Below are 13,956 nucleotides of genomic sequence, written 5' to 3'. Positions count from 1 at the left end.
TATAGGGTTTCAGCTAGTGAAAAAATATATATTTGATAAGGTAAAAAGTATCTTTTCATCTTAACCCTTATTCAAAGGCTTGCCACACCATGCCAGTGGAGCATGCATATATTACAACTTAATATGTTATTAAAAAGAAAGAAAGAAAAACACCCATCAAAGCCTTTTTTTAAACTGTAAATGAGAAATACGAACAGGTTTGAACAAATGTTATGACCAACAGAATTCAAAGCAAATGCATTTCCGATCCAAAATCCCTGCAGGGGCTGTGCTCACAACCCAAACGCTCACATTGGTTTAACACAACAGCCACAAAACAAGCAGTAACAAGAAGCCCCATGATGCCATCACTAAACAGCACAATGACAGCATGCTGCAGTCTTTACATTTCTCTCCTAAAATGATTTGTCAACTCTCTCCAGTTCAGCAGCTACTGAGACGTCATGCGCTGGGAGGAAGGAGATGGTTGTGACACGCAGACACACTGATACAAATTACTGCAGGCAACAATAAGCACCTGTCTGTCACAATAACATGAATGTGTTACATAAAGGTGTAAAGAACCTCCTGAGGGATAAACTTATTATTTCTGTGATACTTGCCAAAAACATTTGCATGAGTGAGTACAGATTGTACTTTAAGTTACGATGTTCAGATTACCAAATACTTTGTCCTCTTTGGATTGTCAACAGAAATGTTCCATTAGCTAGCATTCCAAAGAGAATGTTACCATCATAACGTGTTAACAGAGAACGATATGCCCCATTAACATGTAAAGTGTGCTCATGTTTACATTGGCTTTGTTCTGTTTGAGTTGTTTAAGTTCAGATGGACTTTGTGAGTGTTGTGGTTATGTTGGAAAAAAAACTCTGTAAAAATGCCAGGGATGATAATGTGTTATCACAGCGATTCTCAACTAGTGGGTCGGGACCCAAAGGTGGGTCGCGGTCAGCTGGTCAAAAATGAATAAATACTTGCTGATATCCAGAGTTTCTGAGAAACGTCTCGATGTCCCGTCCTCAACAGCCCCACCTCCTCTCACTGCCTCTGCAATCTACCTCTACTTTTCGCGGAACATAACAAGGTCGCATCAGGTCACATTGATATAGGTCTATGGGTCAGGTAAGAGCCAAAATCATATTTACCTGTTTGCTGTTGTGACACGCAGCCTTGTTTCCGTGCACAGTTCCACATTCACTTTGATTGACAGTCTCAAAAACACAAAGTTGAAGCCTATTGGCTGGACGCAGTCAGCGCTCGTTTTCATTTGTATAGGGGTTTATAGGACGGAGGGACTTAGATACATTAATGTATTTGAATGACCACCGGAAGTAGACCGTAGTGAAAGACTAGTTAGGTATTTTTTTCGCATTTCAAAAGAATCAAACATAAACATAGATTTCTCAGAAACTCCAGATATCAGCTTTAATGTCTCTTACGTTGGACTTTATTTTGATGGCGCTGAAAATGGCAGCTGCGTTGTGTTGATGTGTGTTCTTTTCCACTGCAACTACCAAGATAAATTCCTTGTACTGTTCTAAACTGTACCTGGAGAATAAAATCCTTTCTGATTCTGATTTTGATTTTGAAAGAAACTTTTCTTTTAACAGGCATGCTGTTAAAAGAAAAGTTTAAATAATTAGTTTTAATAAAATTTTAAATTTAATGAGTTGCAATTTAATGGCCGTAGCAAAATGTGGGTCCCAGGGTGAGACCAGTTAAGAATCCCTGTTTTATCAGATAAAGGCATAGATCCTCATTTATCAACCTGAATACGGGCACAAATGTGAGTGCACGTTTTGTCGTACGACCGGACCAACGTGTAATTCATGAAACATTTGTTTCTGACCAACCTCAGTGTACAAATGATCAGGTGTTGATAAACCCGGCAGGTGAGTTTGATCATCATTAACTTGTTACGCCCTCCTGTTTTGGAGGACCCGCCCACTGAGGTCAAACCCATAGATGGATAAAATATGTGTTTTTACTTCATTCTTACCATGATATCTTTTGTTTGAGCCGAAAACACCGTCAAAGGGACTTCCCGACACATCTCTGATGTTGTTTTTATGCTTACACGGAACAATCCAAATTACTACCAAATTGAATGTCTTATGGAGTGAGGTGATATCACAAACTAGAACCAAAATAATGTTAAGCAAATCACTTTCCTCCTTAAAGAAACGCAAGAAATCACAGAACAAATGAAGTAAAAATAATTTTAGAGAATACGGTGGCTTTCGGTACAATTGCCGTATCAATAACCCGACATTCTATCCATACGCAGCGCCCCTATTGGGCCAGGTTAGGTCCCGTGACTAAGACTAAACCTTACCCTAAACCTAATCCTAACCCTGAAAAATGGTTGCAATATTGGGCTATAACATAACTATAACCCTATACCTAACCCTTACCCTAACCCTAAAACACTACGTACGTGTACTTCGGTAACCATACCAATAGCACCGGGGGTTGTTCGTACGGCAACCGTACAAATAGACACTTTCTTTAGAGAACAATGGTAAGAGAGTGTTTACAGTGGACATAAAAACTGCATTTTTAAGCTTTTACATCTTAATTTTTCCAAGCAACTAATCTTCTATCTACTGATTGATGAGGGCTACACTATAGTTTTCCTTTCTTGTTAAAAAGCAAAGTGATAAAGCAGGGTCAAGTTCACGCCTTTCGGAGCAAGAGTTAATCCACCTATGTAGTGTAAGGAGTTATAATGATCAGCATCACTGTGGTGTCTTGATTTAATCATGATTATCTTCTACTGATTACAATGCATCATTGATTGCTATTTGTTGATCATACAAACAATGAAAGTGGTTGACACTTCTAATAATAATAATAATAATAATACATTTTATTTGTATTGCACTTTACATGAAATAAATCTCAAAAGTGCTACAAAGAAAGTCGAAGACCTTCGATGAACATAATTAGCAAAACGGTATAAAACCAAAACAATGAGGCATTAAAAAAAACCTTTTTTGTAAAAAGGTGAGTTTTTAGGCTACGTTTAAAAGAATCCACAGTTTGTCTCAGATGGTCAGGGAGAGCATTCCACAGACTGGGAGCAGTCGAGCAGAAGGCTCCATCACCCATGCTGCACAGCTTGGTTCTGGGGATCTTCAGGAGGAGAGCTTTGCAGGACCGGAGGGTGCGTGAGGAGGTCTGGGGGATAAGAAGTTCCTTTAGGTAGGCTGGAGCATTTCCGTGTACACACTGGTGGATGAGGAGGGAGATCTTGTATTCAATCCTTTGTTCCAGAGGGAGCCAGTGCAATGATTTCAGGATGGGGGTGATATGATCATATTTGCGCACCCCATCAGGATTCTAGCAGCACTGTTCTGGATGTATTGAAGCTTGCGAATGCAAATGCAAATGCTCTCTGACTTCCTCCTACAAACTACAAACATACAGTATGGGCACACATATACAGTTGATGTGTGAGATGGATATTGTTGTTGCTGTCATGGAGCTCAATGTAAGTTCAAACAGGAAGACTGAAAACAGTCTCTCTCCCCACAGCCTTTCTGTTGCTACAGTAGAAATGTTGCAACCCTCCTCAACCCCAATCACCTCCATTCAGTGCAGCAGAGTTCAACTCCTAGCTGGATCTTCTCCTCATCTCAACCCCAGTCCTCCTCACCACCACCACCAGTGTCTAGACTCCACGGGGGCGTATCATCTTCTGCGTCCCCCTCATTACCCCTCTGAGTACAGGAGGTCATCACGATGGAGTCTAGCCCCCAAAATATTATATATTATTGTCGCACATTTTTTGTGAATAAATAATTGTTCATCCTCAAATAAGTCTCTCCTGATTGAAATAGACATTAAATATTTGTATTTTTGTTTTATTGTTGTGTTTTGATTTTTAACAAAGCACAACAGCTCCCTCAATGATTAGGCTACACACTAACAGCTTTTTCTGCTACTTTTGTGATTAAAACATAGATACGCTAATTAAAGCCTTACATCCTCAGATGTAAACAGATGGCAACACTGGATTTCTGGATGTGTGTGCACATCCTCATACCTGTCAAGTTTTGGATTTGAAACCACTCAACCAAGCTCCAGTATCCCTTATATTTTAGGACAAGTGTACAAGAAATCTAAAATAGCCACTTGTCAACCACTTACTAAATACAATTATGTGATTAGAATCTGGTAGGTCGACCTTTATTAACATTGAAATGCTGTGAACATTCCTACTAGGGCTGGACGATATGGACCAAAACTCATATCTCAATATATTTTCTCAATATGGTGATATATGATATCAATCTCAATAATGTTATTTCAAGTAAGACAATTCTGGGTTAAATTTGCTGATGCAAAATGCTACACAGGCACATTTATAAAAGCAGCGACTCCTAAAATGAGTATTTTGATACAAAATAAGCTATATATATATCGCCCAGCTCTAATTCCTAAATTTTAATACAGCCAAATTAAAACAAAAGGGTATATGAAGCACATTTGTTTATTAAGTCAACACGTTGCATATTTACTGTTAATTTCACGTTGCTTGTCTTGAAGTTTTACATTAACATTCTATTTTCATTACATATTATAATTTCTCACGCTCACTCATGTGGTTCTCTGGTATTCACTAATGACTTATTAGATACATTTGTTACAATCTTTACATCCTTTAACACGTTTTTAAAGCAGTGTACATTTGTGGAGCTTGTGATTGGCTGATTTTTCATGGTAACTTACGTGTTCCTTCTGCTGTGGTAGACGTTAAAATCTCAGTTATTAATCTAACAGAACGTGTAACTGTGTCCCATCCTGATGGTCTTTAGGAAGATAAACTCTCTGTCATATTTCACAACGTATTTACACCAGTTCTTTGTTTCTTCTTACATTCATCTATCTCGCTTCTTTGTTGTTTCCTGGTTTGGACTCTGCCACTGCAGGCAGCAGTTCCCACGAGACGTTTAATTATTATTACATTAAAATATGGGATATTTACAGGAAAATACATATATGAGACGATGGCGGGAAAGAGGGGTAAAATACGTGAGTTTCCCTGCCAAAACGGGATACTTGACAGGTATGACACAATATTACACCCAGTCTGTGATCATTTGTAAATAGAATATGCATTATCATTTAACAAACATATAGCTACTGTATTTATGTGTATCTTTCAGAAATGTTCCGCTTGGCAGATCCACACAAATGGCAGTAAATGTAAAAATGTCCAGTTTAGTAGTTTTTTTTTTTGTTCTTGAAGGACTTTTTTTTTCTTTTTTTAATAAAGAAACGTGTCTTCAATCACCAAATGTGTATGAAAATGTCTTCTTAAATCTAATTAGCTAAATGTATCTGTCTCACACACACACACACACACACACACACACGCTAAACTCAGGCCCTAAACCGGGTCCACTGGTGTCCTATCTGGTCCATGGAATGACCTCTGGATCAGCATATGATAGACATCTTTAATTTTAGGTTGCATGTCAACAAATAATCATTTTACCATGATTTGTTAGTGACAGAATAGTTTGTTGCTGTTGTAACAGTTTCAAACTCTCACCGTGTGTGCAATCTGTGAAACTATAGCGTGATGATGAAAATGTGTGACATGTCAGACTCATCACACTCTGATGTCTGAGCCTCTCTCTCTCTCTCTGGTGCTGTCAATCATCTGAACCTGAGCTGCTGATAATGCAGTTTGCTGATAAGCGTTCTTTGGCAAAGTGACACTCAGAATTTCCAAAGCTTACCGATGTCTTTGAATGACACTTCATTTAGAGATGAAAAGGTCTAGGAACACATCTCTGTAATAAGGAGAAGAAACTTTGTCCTCAACTCAACTGCATTATTTGAATGATTTTGCAAAGAAACAAACAATTGAATATATACAATTCAGCAGCTGAATCCTGTATAAGTTGAATTCATTTTCTCCACACTTTGTTTTAAAATATATATTTAACGTGTATTCCATGTATTCAATGAGCCTATAAATCTTCAGCAGGTGTCATGTATGACATTAAACCAACTGTGTCATTGCGCCGCTGCATTGTATAACATGGGGTCATGTGTGAAAATATGCATTGCGGTGTTCTTTTACACTATGGAATGCGGATTCATAAAGTGGGTGAGTGTGTTTGACTGTGTAACAGACAATAAAACATGTTATGTAATAAACCAGAGGTGTGAACCGTGTGTGATCTGTGACACAATCACTATGGGTTCAAACAGCATTCTATGTTACCTGTTGTTTTAATTCTTCTTTGGCCACTGTTACATTATGTTTTCTTTTATATAGAATTAATTATTCAGAATTAAATAATTCAAAATGAAAGAAATAGTCATTCCAAATTGAGGTGTATTCGACTAAATTCAATTACACTTTAGGTCTGGGTGTTGGGAAGAGTTCTGATTGGACGGGGGCGCAGTGCTATTTTCACTCTGTCACGTTACAAACCACAATTTAAAGGAATTTTATACAAAATATATCAAAATAGAAGAAAGTTGTATGTATGCAGCTCCTCTGCTTTGAAGCTTCATCCACTCAACACAAGCCTCTATACTCTGTTGACATCTTATCTGTTTAATCAAAGTGACGCTGCTACATCTATATGTCTACCTTTAGTTACATCACATCTCATTTATACCATGACCCATTTATTTGCAAAAAACAATTTGTCACTCTAAACCTTTGACAAGATCAAAAATGGTAAATGGACTTGATTTATATAGCGCTTTATGCCTATGCTGAAGTAGTCTTAAATCGCTTTACAATATCAGCTCATTCACCCACTGACATTCACACACCAATGGGACTGGAAACAGGCGTTGGAAGATTGGTCTGCTACTCTTAACTCCTACCAAACACTGTTACATAAACCCTCTGCCCTGTCTACAGGCGTGAGCCTTCTGGGTTTTTTTTATTTATCTAGTCTTGAATGACAGTTGAAAGATGTTTCTGAAGAAGAAGACACAGGATTTTCATTTTACTTCGGGGGCCAAATACGACCACATTTCATCTCAAGTAGACCAGAGTAGGAAAAATCTGTTTTTTGGGGGGAAAAAAAAGATCAACTTCAATGCGTTTATATGTAAAAACTGTCTAAAAAGTCACGGATAATAGTAACTCCATGATCTGCAGTTCAATATTTTGTGGGTAACTTCTTTCAAAAGTTTTATTGCAATTTGAGGAACTAATTGGGGGAAATTGCAGGGTTTTATTCTTCTTCTTTAAAGTCTTCTGACAAGCAATTTGTGCTTTAATAAAAGTTATACGCGAACAGTAAGAAAGTCTCTGTATATATTGGGGAGTGTCATTGATTTTGAGTTTTTTTCATTTATTTTTTATTTAAAAAAAATTTAAAAAACATTACAAAAATACGGACAAAATCCTCTCGCGGGTGAAGTGGTGGCTTTAGCGACTGGATTCGGCCCACAGACCTTAAGTTTGATACCAATGATCTACATCTATGTAATGTCCCCTTTACATCTACACATAAAACTTTCTAATCCACAGCAAGGTCAATGTCTCAATAAAGTATCTGCTGAAAAATGCCACTCAAGTGAGAATCATAATCTTAAAGCTAATGTTCACCCTGTAGGAGTGCTCAATAGTTTCTTAAACAAAGCAGCTCCTGAAATAACTCCTGGTCTATCTGAACTGACCTCAATAGTTAGTACTTCTAAACTAACAACCTTTCTTTTAGATCCAATCCCAACTTCACTATTTAAAGATGTTCTTCCACTAATTAGCACTAATATGATGGATTAACACATCTCTAGTAACAGGTTATGTACCACAGGCCTTTAAAACCTCTGTAATCAAACCTCTAATTAAAACACATACGCTTGATTCAAGTGATTTGTCCAATTATAGGCCAATATCTAATCTCCCTTTGATTTCCAAAATTCTTGAAAAAGTCATCACAGGTCAACTATGTGATCACCTACATAGGAACAATTTATACGAGAGCTTTCAGTCTGGCTTTAGAGCCCATCACAGCACAGAGACTGCCTTAGTAAAAGTGACCAATGATCTCCTCTTAGCCTCAGACATCATGGAGTTCCACAAGGTTCAGTTTTGGTACCAATGCTCTTTACATTATACTGTATATGCTTCCACTAGGTAACATTATCAGAGAACATAATATAAATTCCTATGCCGATGATACACAGCTCTATTTGTCAATGAAATCTGATGAAACTCATCAGTTATTAAAACTCCAGGCCTGTCTTAAAGACATCACATCCTGGATGAGCTGTAACTTTCTCCTTCTAAGCCAGGATAAAACCAAAGTGATTTTATTTGGTCCAAAACACCTCAGAGATAAATTATCAGCGCAAATAGTGTCTCTGGATGGCATTACTCTGTCACACAGCACCACAGTAAAAAACTTAGGCATTATCATTGATACTGACTTATCCTTTAACTCTCATATTAAACAAATAACAAGGACAGCCTTCTTCCACCTCCGTAATATCTCTAAAATCAGGAATATCTTGGCCCAGAGTGATGCTGAAAAATGAATCCATGCATTTGTTTCATCTAGATTAGATTCATGTAACTCGCCACTTTCAGGACGAACTCAGTAAAAAGTCTCCAATTAATTCAGAATGCTGCAGCTAGAACACTAACTCAACTAGTCAGGGACACTCTGATGTTTTATCTCTCTATCCTGTTCTGTTGGTCCTTCTGTCCACTAACCCCAACCAGTCAACGCAGATGGCTGCCACCTCTGAACCTGGTTCTGCTGGAGATTTCTTCCTGTAAAAAGGGAGTTGTTTCTTTCCACTGTAGCTAGTGCTTGTTCATGTTGATTTGTTGGGTTATTTTTCTCTTAAGAGTTTTCCATTTTGATAGCGCTTTGAGATGACTATTGTTGTAATTGGTACAATATTAATGAAATTGAATTGAATTGAACTATTAGAATGCAATAATTATAACAATTGTATATTATATGACAGCATTTCCTTCTGATTTGTTAAAATATCATGATTTATTTATGATTGGTTTCAGCGATGATTCAATCCTAAACGATTCAGTGACTTGAATTTGATTCAGTAACTTTTTACCCAAAATAATAATTCAACCAGTGTAACTGAAATATACTGTATACCTGAATACTGTACAGTGCAGGTCAGGTTTCAAAGACTCCGGATGTTTCTTGTAGGGGAATCATCTATAAATTCACATTTTATTTGAATAAAGACCAAGTTTAAAGGGTGTTTACCATTTCTGCTCTCATTTTAAATATCATACACTGTATAGTCTTTATTATGAAAAAAACACATTATTATAAAGTCTTATTATAAAGTCTGCCGTGCTTAAATCCAATGTGTTCTTCCCTTGTATCGATACAACCAATTTTTTACCTCTTAAAATGATTTAGATTGATTAATATCAACATAGGAATATGAATCGATTAATCAATCTAATGAATGAATTGCTACACCCTTATGATTTATGAATTATCACTTTTAAATAAACTCACTGGAATCAAAGACTAAGCAGCAAAGTATATAGTCTGATATTGTAAAATGTGGAAAAAAAGTTGATTGCATTCTTCAAAGACTAAATGATCAACATGAAGACATGACCTACTGACAAGCCTCTCTTCACACAACTGGGAACAGGTTCAAGAGCTGTAAAGCAAAGCCCATGAAGTTCACAAAGTTCACACCCAGAAAGCCACAGCAAGGCCATAAAAAGCCTCAGAGAACACAGTGTACTGTCTTATAGGAAAACACAGGTGTGATAAGACTGTGTCTTACTCTATAATTAATACACTCGTTGTGTAACTTACAGTAACAGCACAATCCAGAGTAGAGCATAGGATTTAATTACATAAGCTCTAGTTTTAAACTGAAACTGAAGATGTGGAACATGTTAAAGATTAATGATGTGTCACACGGCTCAACACGTATGACATACAACCCCGCATTTATTTTTGAATGGAGACTAACATTTCACTTAAATATCATCATAAACATTTCATAAAGGTTTAAAGTAAATTGTGTTGCTTTGTATAAAAATGTCAAATTAAAAAAAAAAAACAGCATTACATAATGATCACACTAAAGGGGTCTGTAGGTCATTGTGAGAAACAAGCGTCTTACTCTATCATTGCACTGAGGAGGTGTCAGTCTCGTATTTATGTAACAATCCATCAATAACACACAAGCTCATACCTGTTTAGTTTCCAGTCAACCTGTCAAGCATGTCTGGGAGGAAAAGGAGGGGAAACATTTCTGACCTTTTGTCACTCATTACTTCCACTTATTAAATGAAAATGAAAATGTGTTTGGTTAGTGCAGAGAGTCTGTTGTGATTTTTTCATTTATCTTTTTGAAGACGTGTTATTGATTACGGAAGTGTATTAGGGCCAATTTGGATGGAGAAAATAATTTTGGGCAAATCAAGAATCAAGTCAAAATATGCTGATGAGATTAAAGTTGGAAAAACGAGATTAAAGATCCAGTATTATGCAATTTTTCAACCATCTCCAGTTGTTCTAGGAACCCAAACTACATAGTATTTGAGGTATATTTTCCAAAACTTGCCTGTTTTCTGGAGTTTTAACCCTCTGAAAAGTCTGAGCGCTCCTTAAAACAGGCCGTTTGGGGGCCTTCACACTGCTTCAGCGTGTTTATCACAGCAGCAGCAGGAAATCATTAACAGTCACTTTCTTCTCCTCCTCACCTCTTCTAACCACAGAAATAGTCCATTTAAGATGATAGTCCATTGTTTTTTCCAATTGCTGCGTCGCATTTGGTCATAAACAAGTCAGATCATCCAATAAAGGCGATACGAGGCAATATAACGGCTGATAAAAGTGAAACTGATTGTGAGCATTCACTCTGCACTCCCGATTATCTATATACTGGATAAACGTAAAGATATTAACTGTAATATCAACCTTCGCAATGTTTTTTTTTTTTTACCTGTGAGGTAGTTTGAGACACTAACCCTCACATTCTTATAGGGTAGGAGGAGCCAGGATTGTCAAGAGGAGGAGTTTCCGCCTTATGAGTCATAAGTCGTGAAAAATCTAAACTTGCTCGTTTGGAGCTGAATTTTTACAAAATGTGGAATAACAAGGGAGAGAGGAAACAGAACTTTTTCAACTTTGGCCCTCTGAATGAGGTTAAAGGGATGTGTAGCAAAACCATTATGAAGTGATTTATTCATAATACTGTCCCTTTAAGTCTAAATTTAAAAAATGAACTCAAAACACAATATCGTGGTGAAAGTTAATGTTAAATCTGAAGTTGTCAAGGGCCAATTCATATAACAACAAACAGCAGATTGTGGCCGTCTACAAAATTACGTGTACGACCAATGCATTAAAGTTTACTCTGAAGTTGGTTTCAATAACAAATAGATTATTTTTATTTTAGTTCATAAACACAGAGTTGTAATCTATTTAAATACTTTAAAGAGATATCGCCAAGAACTTAATCTGTTCAGAAGGAAAAAAACAGTGAAGTTTGGAAGAGGTGGAGCATTCAGTGCATCTGTGGCTATTGAGGAGCTACGGAAACAGATTAAGACCAGTTTTGATGGAGTCTGTTGTCATATATGGTTAATTGGCCCTTGTTAGCTTCTCTAGATTTTGACTTGATCAGCAAACCAACTTTCATCAAAATATTGTATTTTGAGGTTATTTGAATTTTTTTTTACTCTAATCTTGACAATTTATTTCAACTTTAATCGCAAAAATTATTTTCTCCATCAAAATTGGCCCTAGTCTGCTTCCGTACATAATAAACCTGCACGTTTGAGATGAAAAACTGCTGTTCAAGCAAAATAAATCAGTAAATTATAGGTTAAAACTCAGCAATGGCACCATTAATTATCCAACACATACTACATTAACATCCATTTATGAATCTATTAATTATTTTGTACCTTGCAGACAGCATAGTGATTTAAACAGCTGCGGCATGTCAGGAATCCTGCCTGGTAAGCTAAAACACATCGGTAATGACTTAATTACTATTTCTATTTGAGCTCTGATGTCAGCCGTGTCAAAGGACATTGTGAAGTGTCGTCAGTCTCACCTGAGCTTCTCCTGCAGTGACATTAAAGACATGTAAATCACCTGCTGTCAGGTGAGACACGTCGTAGGCTCAACCCTGCACGTCACTTCTGCACGATTGGCAGTTTGCCATGACTCAGCATAGAAGAAGAAACAAAAGCACATCTGTGAATGCTGCCTTTCATCTACAGAAGCAATTTAGTCAATCAGCACAGTGATACAGGTGGATGTGCAGCCAAAGCTTTTTGAAAGCCTATACATAGTTTGCATTATACAGGTGTTTCAATTTCTTTTTCAAAATCACTAAAGGAGCTATACTTTTATTAAACCTTACCAAAATAATTATCATTTCACTTCTTATTTTCAAATTTAGTATATTTATTTATTTTTCATACCATTGCTTCTCAAAGGCAGTGGCTATCCATACGGTTGCCGTATCAATATAACAACATTCTATCCGTACGCAGCGGCCCTTTTTGCCCAGTTTAGGTCACATGACTAATACTAAACCTTACCCTAAACCTAAACTTAACCCTAACCCTAAAAATTGTTGCGATGTTGAGTTATAACCTAACTCTAAACCGAATCCTAACCCTAAAATGCTACATATGTGTACCGGGGGTTGTCCATACGGTAACCGTACAATTACACACTTTCTTTCTCAAATGGGGTTAAGTGTATCCCTAGGGGTACGCCATGGGTACTTGAGAAAGAGAAAGTGGAAAATTAACAAAGAACGCATTAAAAATATGGGGTTTTATTATGTTTATTTTTAGGTAAAAATGATAATCGTAATGATGATGATGAATGATTTTGATTAGAACATGAACTGAAAATACAAGGGTCAGTCTTGGTCCCACACCAGTTAGAAGATGACTGAAAATGATAAAAATATAGAAATAAATCCATTCAGGAGACACAAAATACTGTTTTATTCTACTTATTTGAAATGGGATTCTTTAAAATGTGTGTTAGCATTCATTTCATTCCATCATTATGTTCTATAGTTGTTTTTATAGATTTCTGAGCAAAATGTCGTAGTCGGACAAAAGGGGTACTTGGATTCAAAAATAAAAGAAAAAAAAAAAAAAAAAAAAATAAAAAAATAAAAAAAAAAAAAAAAATAAAAGAAAGGGGGTAATTGGCCCAAAAAGTTTGAAAACCACTGTTTAATACTATCAAAATGTACATTTAGTCAGATTTGTCACCCATAATGCAACCCTTATACGATTGGATGAAACAAAATCCCAACACCATATCAAAAAATGAATCAAAATCTCATTTTTTTTTGTATTCCATTAATCAAACGCCTAACCCTAGCTGTACAATAACCATCCCTTTATTGTAAACTACATCATTATTTTTTTGATATATAAAATATGATATTGGGATTTTGTCATTTTTTTCTGTTTAGGGGTTATTTTTGGTTGTTTTGGATTGTATTTGTTGGAGATTCTGTCCAATCACCAATTCTGAGTCTGACTGGCCATTGAACTGTGTTTTTAGGTAAAAGTGCAGTTCAACCACTAAACCTAGGGGCAGTAATGAGTCAGCGTAGTGTTTGTTCAGTTCAGTGACGTTTCGCGTACATTGGTGCCAGCCAGTCTGTCACAAAGTAAAAACACCGTTTGTGAATATAAATGGAAAATTTGAGGACTGTTGGTGAAAACCTGCAAGCTTCACACTGACAACATGCACACACGTTAACAGTAGTGTTGTATTTCGTGCATTGATTTACTGCGTTTGACAGACCGGTGTTATCTTTCAGACTAAATGCTTACCGTATTTTTCGGACTATAAGGCGCAGAGGATTATAAGGCGCATTATCAATGAATGGGTCTGACTGGGTCAATTTTCATACATAAGGCGCACCGGACTATAAGGTGCACCAGTTTGTTATTATTATTATTATTATTATTAT

Source organism: Gouania willdenowi, chromosome 10 (assembly GCF_900634775.1).
Source record: "Gouania willdenowi chromosome 10, fGouWil2.1, whole genome shotgun sequence".
Lineage (NCBI taxonomy): Eukaryota > Metazoa > Chordata > Actinopteri > Blenniiformes > Gobiesocidae > Gouania > Gouania willdenowi.
The sequence above is the reverse complement of the archived record's forward strand: the minus strand, read 5'-3'. Positions refer to the sequence as shown.